This window comes from Vombatus ursinus, unplaced genomic scaffold (assembly GCF_900497805.2).
Source record: "Vombatus ursinus unplaced genomic scaffold, bare-nosed wombat genome assembly UNPS02014798.1, whole genome shotgun sequence".
NCBI lineage: Eukaryota > Metazoa > Chordata > Mammalia > Diprotodontia > Vombatidae > Vombatus > Vombatus ursinus.
In genome coordinates, this window is record NW_020954576.1 from 52,853,536 (window position 1) to 52,862,041 (window position 8,506).

Genomic DNA, 8,506 nt, shown 5'->3' on the forward strand with positions numbered 1-8,506 from the left:
CTTTAGCCCCTGCACCAAGAGGATCACTCACCTGCTTCAGGCTTTGGATCTCTTGTCTGACTAGGGGTTAGGTCTTTGGGGAAGTTGGGGATACAGGGTCCAGGAACTGGGGCAAAGGGGGCCAAGGGTGTCCTGGCTGAGCCTGAGCCCGACTGTGGGAGCAGCCAGGGGGAGGCGGGAGGAGAGCAGGGCGCGGTATGGGGAGGGGGGCAGGAAGGGGGTGGGAACTCTGGCCCTCGACAAGGCAGGAAGTTTTGACAAGGAAACTGCGGAGCAGTATGGAGGGGAGGGGGGATGAGGGAATGGGAGGGAAAAGAGAGACAGAGACAGAAAAGAGACTGATGCAGAGGCATTGAGAAAGGCAGAGATATACATGTAAACAGAGATTCTAAGACACGGAGACCAGCAGTCCCAAGTGGACAGCCAGAGCCCCAGGTGAAAGGAAAGACTCCAAGACAAAAACCAGAGACCCAAGACAGAGATAGAAAAACAAAGGCATAGATTAAACAAACAAACACTGGGAGAGAAATCAATTTAGAGACGTGCTAGAGGCCCAAACATTTAATACAGACACAGTCCACCCCTTTCCTCTCTTCCCCTCCCACCCCAGAAAGATCAGGGAAGGAGGATGAGGGATGAAGGTCTTGGATCTCCCTCCTTGATCTGTTTTTATTCGGCCAATGGCTGGGAGGGAGAAACAAGGAACGTCAAGCCACCTTTCATTTTAGACCTGCAATCACCTATAGTGGGGAAGGAAGGGAATGTACATTTATTAAAGTCTGCTATGTGCCCGGCACCAGGCTATGCACATTATACAAGCGCTCACTCACAACCCTGAGAGCTGGGTGCTATATTATTATCCTCATTACCTATTTTATAGTTGAGGAAACTGAGGGGGTGTTTTGGGGGGGAGTGTGGAAAGGATTATTGTTTTGTTTGTTTGTTTAAGTGACTTGCCCAGATAATAAGTATCTGAAACCACATTTGAACTCAGGTCTTTCTAACTCCAGTCTACCTACTGGGTCACCAGCTGCCTCTGCTCAGAGAATGAAGGGAGGGCCTTGCCTCCCCGAGGAGCAGAAGGATCATGAGGGTCATAAGATTTAGAGTTCTAGGTGTTCTTAAAGATCACAAACGCCAAACCTCTCATAAGAGAGGGGGTCTCTCCGGGCTGTTCTGTGGTTTTCCTAGAGTCCTAAAGAATGGACCTGTCCCTGAGGGGCCCAGCAGTCGCTGGGAATCTAAAAGTATCTGTCCACATCTGCCAGCTGGCTAGCTACAGGGAATCCAGGAGAGGAGCTCCACCTGGTGGCTCATGAGGCATCCTCCCCCTTAGATAGAAGCATGGGCCAAAATGTACAGGGGTGCAGCTGGCGGGCGGGACTCCTGGGTCTCTGATCTTAGAGGGGGGTGCAAGGAGAAAGGGCAGTCCATCTGTTATCGTAAGTGTTGCTCAGTGCTGACTCCAGATGGAAGAGGTTCTATTAGACAGACAGCTCTTAGTGAAGGACTTTTAAGAGCAGGAGAGATCCCATAAACTTGGGGGGCCCTGAGGCCAGGAGGTGGATTGTTCAGGCTTGAGGCTGAGGAATGCTGGGCAAAGCAGGACGTATAGGGAAAGAAATTGGACTAGGTTTTGCTTCCACGTTTCTCTGCAATGACATAACACGCCTCCAGAGGGCGGCAGACACCTGAAAACCTGTTCTAGGCTGGGCAATCGCTAAACACTTTATCTTGAGAAGAGAAAGGACCAGAACGCCTGAGTCCCAACTTTACAGAAGGCTGGGGCATAGAGAATGGGAGAAGGACCCACTTCCTTCTCCCAGACGATCTTGAAAGGGAACAAAAGAGAGGATATCTAGACCCAAGACCCTTAGGGAGACTCCTACCTTCTCAAGCCCTGTTATACTCAGCCCAATCCATTTTCTCATCCCCATCTCTGAGTCTCTGAGTGGTATTAGGGAAGAGTAGCATTGCATCTTTCTCCCACCCATTCTCCTTTTTTTGGAGGGAGGAGCTTGTGGCTGGGGGAAGATGAAGGGAGGAGTTTCACCTCTTTCTGTTTTGGACCATTCTACCAAGGACCCAGGAAGACTGATTATGCTTGGGGCGGGGGGAAGCCAGAGATACAGACTTGGAGTCTTCAAATCTTAGGTCAGTTTTACTGATACAGGCACCCAGTAATACAAAACACTTTCTGGAATGTCCTACACAGAGTGAGAGAGAGATACACACACATGACATGCACACAGCACACACAACCATGATACCTAATCATATTTAATACTGTACACATTTACATAGTACAACACACAACCCCAAACAACACTGCAAAGTCATACACAGCCATAAGTCAAGTCAACAACATATTTTTTGTTTTTGTTTTTATCTTGCTTATTTTTTGTTACATTTTGAGTTCCGGGTTGCCTCATTCCTTCCTAACCTTGTATTAGAGAAGGCCAATGTGATATGTATATATGTATATGTGTATTATATGTATACACACACTATATATATATAATATATATATATACACACATACACATACACATGTAGAACTATACATACATACAATACACACTTCCATATAGCAGTTTTTTCCCTGGAGATGGATAACATTTTCCTTCATGAGTCCTTTGCAGTTGATTTGAATATCCTATTACTCAGAATAGCTTAGTCATTCACAATTAGTCTTTGAATAGTATTGCTTTTATTGTATGCAATGTTCTCTTGGTTCTGCTAGTTTCACTCTCCAGCTGCAAGCATTTATTAAGCACCTACTATGTGCCAGGCCCTGTACTCTTAATTGTTTTAATGGTGGCAGTTGAGTGATACAATATCTAGAGCCCTGGGCCTGGAATCTGAACTGAGTTCAGACATGACCTCAGACACTAGCTGTGTCATCCTGGACAAATCACTTAACCTCTGTCTACCTCAATTTCCTCATTCATAAAATGGGAATAATAATGGCACCTACTTATCAGTGTTGCTGTGAGTCTCAAAATGAGATAATATTGGCAAAGTGCTTAGCACTATGCCTGGCACATAGTAGGGGCTTAACGATGCCTGTTCCCAGTCTTTTCTTTTAGATTAACCACACACAAGAGTGTACCCGTACATACACCTCCCACATTATATTGCATATAATCACATATAATAGCACACAATATGGCATGTGACTATGCACAATGTTGTGCTTAACACTTATCACCCACAAAATATGGCAGAGTCCCAGGGAGGGATGCACCATATGTCATAATCACAGGCCTTGCTTCACTTCCCCTCCTGCAAGAAAGGGCTCCATATATATTCATCACGGCACAGGGAGGATTAACACACACACACACACACACATGCACACACACATACACACACACATGCACACATACCCAGTATGCCTCTCTGGCCAATTAGGCTTCACTAAATGCTATGGGATGAGGATGCCCACAGATTTATGATCAGACTCACACCCCTGCTTCTCCAAGCCTTTAACTCTTAATGCCTTCCTCAAACTCCATTATTTCTTTTCTGACCAGCCTGAAGCACAACCCAGGAACCCTGATGTCAAGCTTCCCAGCTAAGCCCTCCCCAATTTCCATGGAGCAACCTTAGATGACCTCCCCAGGAGACCCAGTTTCCTGAACCCCCAATACTCCCTCGAGATCTCTGCTTCCTTCTTTCCGTGGACCTAGGCATCCTGCTTCCTAGTGCTCCCTCTCCATGGGGCAGGGAGCTAGACACTCCAGCTCCTCCCTGCTACCTTCCCCCCTCCTCATCTCCTCTCCAGCTGTAATCACAGCCCCAGTGCCCGATCCCTCCCCCTTCTCACTGATAATTGGGGTTGATTTAGGGGCTACCAGGGGAGAGAGGGGGGGCTAATGGAGCTAGTGGGGGGTGGGCTGGTGATGAAGGGAAGGATGAGAGGCAATTAACAGTCTTGACATCAATGGGAGTTATCTAATGCATTCTCTATGAATAGCTAAGTGTCTTGGTTTGGTGGTGGTGGGAGGCTGCTCCCCCCCAACCCTTCCATGACCTGGCTTTAGGAAGGATCCCAGCTCCAGGTCCTATCTCACTCTCAGATTCTGGGGCAGCAGGAGAGATGAAGGATAGACAGTAGGGAGGACTTCCTAACTGGTGAGGGAGAGGAACAGGGGCTAGTGGAAACACGGAGGGCAGGGTTGAATGCTGGGGGAAGAGGTCTAAGGGAAAAAGGTAGAGTTATAGCTGGCAATGACACTTGGAAAAGAGGGGTTAGAATAGGGGAGGGGCATTGATGGGGTAGACTATAAGATTGGAGAAGGGAGAGGGATAAGAAGAGCAGTATCCCCATCTTTCAGCAAGGTCCCCTCCCCCTCAAAGTGCAGGATGAATTCTATCCCTCGCTGGGGACTGACTTCTGATTAATACCAACATTAGATATGAGCACTCTCCCCTACTGGCCTCTTGGTCATTAATTACCTCCTTTCCCTGAGCCCTAGGGGAGGTAAAGCAGTGTTCCTTGGGAGGCAAAAGACCCAAGTGTCCTAACCTTTAGCTTAGGGGAACCTTCCCCTTTCTCCTTTGCCCCCAGCCTCCTCCTCCTACTTCCGAAGGAAAAGGGAGAGGTAGGAAGGAAGGAAGGAAGGAAAGAAGGGAGAGAAAAAAGAGGGAAGGAAAAGAGAGGGGGAAGTATTCTTTTTTTCTTTCATCACTCTTTGTGCCACGGATCCCCTCATACTCTCAATCTCAGGCTCTGTGCCCATTTCCCATCTCCTTGCCTTCTTTTCCAGAGTCTCTCACTGTCTTGGAGAAGTCTTTCTTGCCCTCTAACTACCATCCCTCCTGCTGCCACCTTCTCCAGAACCTTATTTATACATGTATCAAACTAAACAAAAAAATGTCTTCAGATTTTAGTCCCAACAAGGGAACTCACATGTATACTCAGATGCAGATACCCACTTAGACATGTGCACATTCATATACAAACTTATGTTCTTTCATAAACACAGCAACCCAGATAGACTGCACAGACACTTACACATACATAAACACACACCAAAGGTGTTAAGATGATCTTAGGGTCATCCTGATTTGGGATGGAGGGCATGGGGTACATGATACTAAGACATGAATCTTAATGTTCCCCTACAATGAACATGCAGGACAGTGTCAAAGGGACTAAAATGTCACAGAGAATGAGTGACCTGCTACTAGAGAGGTACATGTTTGGAAGGAAATCTCTGAGCATGAATGTTGGTACTCATGTATCCTCTCTTCCCTATGTCTGGCTCTTAAGATTATTATATGTACACAATAAGGGATTAACAGGTGTTTGTCATATATCAGGTACACTCAGGCTTGCTGCCCAGAAGTTGCCTCATCTCTCTCTAATCTCTACTGAACAGGGTGTAAAATTTCCTAGACAAGATCAACTCTTTGATAAGGTAAAAACCGGCCTTGCCCTTGGGTCTTGATTGGCCCTTGTTGTGGTCCTTTGTCCTATCCCCAGGATGATGAAGTTCATGGCTAAGGAGCTGCAGTATTAATGGAAATCAACAAGTTGATCCTTCATAGTTGAAGAAATTCATATCTGGGGCAGCTAGGTGGCACAGTGGATAGAGCACCAACCCTGAAGTCAGGAAGACCTGAGTTCAAATTTGGCCTCAAACGAAACACTTGACACTTACTAGCTGTGTGACTTAACCCCAATTGCCTAAAAAAAAAAAAAGAAAGAAAGAAAGAAATTCATATCTGAGCTTCACGCTTGGTCTTGGCCACAGAAAGAGAGAACTAGAGAAAGAATGAGGGGAACTGGCAAGGACAGCGTGTGTGCATGGACTGTATTTCCTGGAAAGAGACTTGCCCATCTATTTGACCCCTTCTGGGAATCACTGGCATGCCAGCAACAAAAAATAAAAGCAAAAATAAAATGGCTCCAGGTAGAAATAGAAAAGAAGAGAGGTTCTCCTAAGAGAGAGAAGCTTCCCAGAAGTTTTTCTGAGGGAGAGAACAAAAACAGAGGGAGCTGTTGCTGTGTGGTGAGACGAGGAGGACTTTGGTCCTATCCATTAACTGATATTGTGAATTGTGTGGACTGTGTAGGTACAAAGAAAAAGTAGAATCTATCAGAGGCTGGGGTTACCTGACTCTAGCAATCCCAAGTTCTTTCCGTGGGAAGGAGCTCACCTAGACAATATTTTAAGTCTGGAGACCTAGACAAGGTCCCTTGGGAAAGCAGAAACTCACCAAAAGTGAGGTTGCTTGATTCTCTAGCGACCCTGAGTCATCTTCTCTTCTCCTTGGGGTAGAGGGGGGGGTCTACTGAGGATAGTACTAACAGACTAGAGGTCTATATAAATCCCCGTCGAAGATAGAAGCCCACTGAGGGAAGGAGAATTGTCCCAGCTGATTATTGGCTCGGGTGTTTGTCCTTTGGGTTTCCTGCTAAATAAAACTCGTCCTACATTTGACGTTTTGTTAGCCTGAGGGCTTTCTTGGGAACTGAAGACTTTTCTAGACAGGAGTCAAATTCATATATTCCCAGGGTAAAGTGGGTGGAAGTACAAAGCAAAGATGTTACTGAGAGTGGTCCCTAATGTGAGCCCAGCCCTTACGGGTCGCAGAGACTGTAACTGAATTGAATAGAATTGAACAGTGCTTTACATGTAATTGATGCTTAATAAATGTTGAATTGAATTAAATTGAGTAAAAGCTTTGCCTTGGTGAAGGGGATGAATGTACGTTTATAAGTTTCAGGTCTCTTTCAGCTGCTGGCGTCTTTCCTTGGGTCATCTGGGAAGTTAGGAGCAAAAGAGGCTAGAAATCTTTGTTCCTTAGAAATAAGTCTGACACACAGACACATAATATACTCATGCACATCTCTTTCCTAGGAGAAGGAAGGAATTGCTTGCCTTACCCCAACACATCTCTGGCTCCTCAGCCTGAAATAGAAGTAGAGATCCCCATCTGCCTTCAAATCTGTTCCCATCACAGAATGGGGACCCCTCCACTCAGCTCAGAGTCTTACAGACTGAGAGCATTCTGGCCACCTCTGTGGTTTTGTTTTTCCACAGAGGCCCCTCTTCCCTTTCTCTTTTCCCACAAACACCCTTCTGCTTCTCTGATGCCGATCTCAAAGTCCTTTCTTAGAGGGGCACCCAGGCATCTTGTTCTATGTGGGGGAGAGATGAGTCTATTGAGCTGGTCCCTGAGCCACCCTCCTCCCCAGTCCGTTTATAAGGCCAAGTGAGTCTGGAGACACTACGATCAATATCCCTCAAAGATGAAGACGCTAATAACTTTATCCCCTCTTGTCCTCCGCCTCTCACTTACATTAGCTCCAACCACAGGCCCCAGGCAGCTGGGACCTGCAGTGGGAGGGATTTGAGTTGATCTCTGGGCAGAGATGGAAGGTAACCCCTTCAGGCCTGGTGGAGGGAAGGGTGAAGGTTAGACTGTAGGAAGGACTACCCAACATTTCCAGATGGGAGACCCAGAAGAAAAAGGGATGGGGAGGGGTGTCAAGGGAAGATGAGCTAAAGAAGGGTTGGAAAGTCATCTCTTCTATGCCCCCCCACCCATTTTGAAAGAGCCCATCCTTGGGTTCTTTTATTATACACCCCATCTCACATGTTCCTTCCCCCCACCCCCACTCCTAAGGTTGACAGGTCCAACTGGTATGGTGGGGGTTGGTTTATCCTGTGGGCTTTGATAAGGTAATAATAGCAGTTCACATACCCATCTTGATTTAAGGTTAAAAAAGTATAGCAACTTTGTTAGATAATACATTTTATTATACCCATTTTGTAGATGAAGAAACCCAGACGAAGTGGAAAAAAAGGTGACTTGACTCACTTAAAGTCATATTGCTAGTAAAAGGTAGAGCTGGGATTAGAACCCAGCTTTACTGACTCAAAAATCTAGGTTTCTTTCACCACAACCTCTCAACCTAGGGTGCTGCCTTCCATTAAGAGGAATAAAGGTGCACAGTTGCAGAGAAAGGAATAGTTCTTAGACCTCACGGGCTCTATTTAGACCATAAGTCCATAAATTCAGAATTGGGAGGGGCCTTAGAGGTCATCTAGTCTAACTTGCATTTTGCAGATGAAGAAAATTGGGCACAGAGCCATAAAGTGACTTATCCAAGGCCACAAAAGTAGGAAGTAACATAATCAGGATCTGAGTGCTTGATGCTCCTGACTCCAAAGCCAGTGTTCTTTATGCTATACCATGTTATTCCTTTTTTTATCCTCCCTCCCTTCCCCATCTCTTAACCCCACCCCTCCAAGACTAGGGATCTACTATGCCTGGGTCTCCTCAGCTTCAAAGTCCTATATGGTCTTCTTCCACTAAGGTGCTTTGAGATCAGCCCCACCACTGTTCCAGGGATTCATGTCAAAGGGGCTTCAAAAGTTTAAGAACAAATCTCTCATGTACTACTCCTTCCCCCAAACAGCAGCCACTTGGGAAGGTAGGAGGACAGAAAGGGGAAGGGAAGGAAATGGAATGAAATGTTTTTTTTTTT

The 8,506-nt window shown here is 46.2% G+C and overlaps 1 protein-coding gene across 2 annotated transcripts in view; it reads right to left on the reverse strand.

Moving 5' to 3' along the window:
• The window catches only part of PEAR1 (platelet endothelial aggregation receptor 1), a 43,585-nt gene extending 43,403 nt beyond the window's left edge, over positions 1 to 182 (reverse strand). For both annotated transcript variants that reach the window (XM_027871368.1, XM_027871369.1), the window contains exon 1: positions 32 to 182. The gene's annotated coding sequence lies outside the window, so the exon portion shown is untranslated. The remainder of the gene's footprint in view (positions 1 to 31) is intronic.
• Positions 183 to 8,506: the final 8,324 nt, after the last annotated feature.